The sequence below is a fragment of the Amblyraja radiata genome, chromosome 30 (assembly GCF_010909765.2).
Source record: "Amblyraja radiata isolate CabotCenter1 chromosome 30, sAmbRad1.1.pri, whole genome shotgun sequence".
NCBI lineage: Eukaryota > Metazoa > Chordata > Chondrichthyes > Rajiformes > Rajidae > Amblyraja > Amblyraja radiata.
Window position 1 is genome coordinate 3,361,154 of NC_045985.1, and position 3,048 is coordinate 3,364,201.

General features: G+C 50.6%; 1 long non-coding RNA gene across 1 annotated transcript; it reads right to left on the reverse strand.

The window, feature by feature from the left end:
- Positions 1-1,671: 1,671 nt before the first annotated feature.
- Positions 1,672-2,749, reverse strand: LOC116989833. The gene is made up of 3 exons (XR_004416337.1): positions 2,687-2,749; positions 1,960-2,036; positions 1,672-1,755 (listed from the first exon to the last, which is right to left on the reverse strand). It is a non-coding gene; the product is annotated as an uncharacterized LOC116989833 (long non-coding RNA).
- Between the last annotated feature and the right edge of the window lie 299 nt (positions 2,750-3,048).

Below are 3,048 nucleotides of genomic sequence, written 5' to 3' on the forward strand. Positions count from 1 at the left end.
AGTAGAACCTCCCTGCTCCTATACTCAAATCCTTTTGCTATGAAAGCTAACATACCATTCGCTTTCTTCACTGCCTGCTGCACCTGCATGCCTACTTTCAATGACAGGTGTACCATGACACCCAGGTCTCGCTGCATCTCCACTTTTCCTAATCGGCCACCATTTAGATAATAGTCTGCTTTCCTGTTTTTGCCACCAAAATGGATAACCTCACATTTATCCACATTATACTGCATCTGCCAAACATTTGCCCACTCACCCAGCCTATCCAAGTCACCTTGCAGTCTCCTAGCATCCTCCTCACAGCTAACAGTGCCCCCCCAGCTTAGTGTCATCCGCAAACCTGGAGATATTGCCTTCAATTCCCTCATCCAGATCATTAATATATATTGTAAATAGCTGGGTTCCCAGCACTGAGCCTTGCGGTACCCCACTAGTCACTGCCCGCCATTGTGAAAAGGACCCGTTTACTCCTACTCTTTGCATCCTGTTTGCCAGCCAGTTCTCTATCCACATTAATACTGAACCCCCAATGCCGTGTGCTTTAAGTTTGTATACTAATCTCTTATGTGGGACCTTGTCGAAAGCCTTCTGGAAGCCTAGATACACCACATCCACTGGTTCTCCCCTATCCACGCTACTAGTTACATCCTCGAAAAATTCTATAAGATTCGTCAGACATGATTTACCTTTCCTAAATCCATGCTGACTTTGTCCAATGATTTCACCACTTTCCAAATGTGCTGCTATCCCATCTTTAATAACTGACTCTAGCAGTTTCCCCACTACCGGTGTTAGACTAACTGGTCTGTAATTCCCCGTTTTCTCTCTCCCTCCCTTCTTAAAAAGTGGTGTTACATTAGTTACCCTCCAATCCTCAGGAACTACTCCAGAATCTAAAGAGTTTTGAAAGATTATTACTAATGCATCCACTATTTCTGGAGCTACTTCCTTAAGTACTCTGGGATGCAGCCTGTCTGGCCCTGGGGATTTATCGGCCTTTAATCCATTCAATTTACCCAACACCACTTCCCGGCTAACCTGGATTTCACTCAATTCCTCCAACTCCTTTGACCCGCGGTCCCCTGCTATTTCCGGCAGATTATTTATGTCTTCCTTAGTGAAGACGGAATCAAAGCAGTTATTCAATTGGTCCGCCATATCCTTGTTCCCCATGATCAACTCATCCACCTGTCCAAATGTCTTTAATTTGGGAAGGGGAGGAAGATACAGCTGGACACATCTGGGAAGAGTGCACAGCTGGAGTGCAGGGGGAATAACTGGGCACAGCTGGAAAGTAAAGGGAACAGCTGGACACAGTTGGAAAGCAGAGAGAACATCTGGACACAGCTGGAAAGTAGAGGAACAGCTGAACACAGCTGGAAAGCAGAGAGAACATCTGGACACAGCTGGAAAGTAGAGGTAACAGCTGGACACAATTGGAAAGTAGAGGGAACAGCTGTAAAGTAGAGGGAACAACTGGACACAGCAGGAATGTAGAGGGAACAGCTGGACACAGTTGAGAAGTAGAGGGAACAGCTGGAACGTAGAGAAGGCTGCCGATGGGAAGAGAAGGGTACACCTGTAAAGCACATGGAACATCTGGACACAACTGGAAAGCAGTGGGGAACAGCTGGACACATATGGCCAGCGAGACTGCTCCCCGGCCCCGCACCTACCTCGTATTCCGTGTCTCGGCAGAGGGTCACGTAGGAAAAACACTCGGTGGCGCCGGTACAGGCGGGGGTCCGTCCCCTGGGGGCGAGAACAGCCGCGATTAACGCTCGTACACCCCACCCCCATCCGACCACAATCACCCCACCCCTATCCCACAAAATCCATCCCATACAACCCCAACCACCCACACAACCCCCATCTCACCCCTTTTCCCCTCAACCCCTCCCTCCACCCATCCCACCCGAATCTAGGAACAATGTTCCCAATTGCAGGAAAAACTACCATTGTGCTGAGACCCCCGGAATCAGGAACGGGGCGAGGAGGAGAGTCACCGGGAGCATGCCGTCAGCTGCAGCGTCCTGGAGGCGGAGAGATGGGTAGATTACACACCCGGCCCACGGCCCGCCCCGGGGAAGGGTCCCGGGGACAGAGTCCGAGACACAGACTGACCGGCCCACCCCACTCTCCCCACGGGCAAATAAACACACACACATACCCACAACCTTTGTCTCTCTCTGTCTCTCTCACACACTCTCACGCACACACACTCTCTCACACACACGCACTATTTCACACACACACTCACACACAAATTCTCTCTCTCTCACACACACACACACACACACACACACACACACACACGCGCGCGCACACACTCTCTCTCTCACACACACACACGCCAGACACTCTCTCTAACACACTCACACACTCTCACACACTCTCTCACAGTCTCTCACTCGCTCTGACCCAAAATCGCACACTCAAGCTCAGAAAGTACCCGTTTAACTGTCACAGACACAGACTCGCACACACGCACACTCTCTCACACACACACTCGAGGATAAATAGACACACACAATCACACACACACATCGAAGGATAAATACACACATACACACGCGCGCACGCTAGGGGGTAAAGGCAGATACACAGACACAGCCACGCACACACACAGACACACACAGACACAGTCACGGACACGGAGCCGCCACCCCCGACGCAGACTTACAGCAGCGATCTCCGCACCAACTTCCCAGCCGTTCCCTTTATATCACTGCTCCCCCTCCCTCCCTCCCTCCCCACCGGCAGACCGAGCTAGGAGGGTGTGGGACCCGACAGTTTACAAACCTTTAATGACCCATTAATGATTTCAATCCGTCGGCAATCGAAGCGTGGGCGAACCAGTGGCAACACGTCGGCACAAAGTAGTCACCGCCCTTGAGGTTAAATTATAGGTGGAGGTTGGATTGGCTGGGATTATATATCTCTGGAGTTTAGGAGGTTGAGGGGGTGAATTTAATGAGGTGTACAAAACAGGTTTACAAGGTTAATTCCCGGGATGGCGGGACTGTCATATGCTGAGAGAATAGA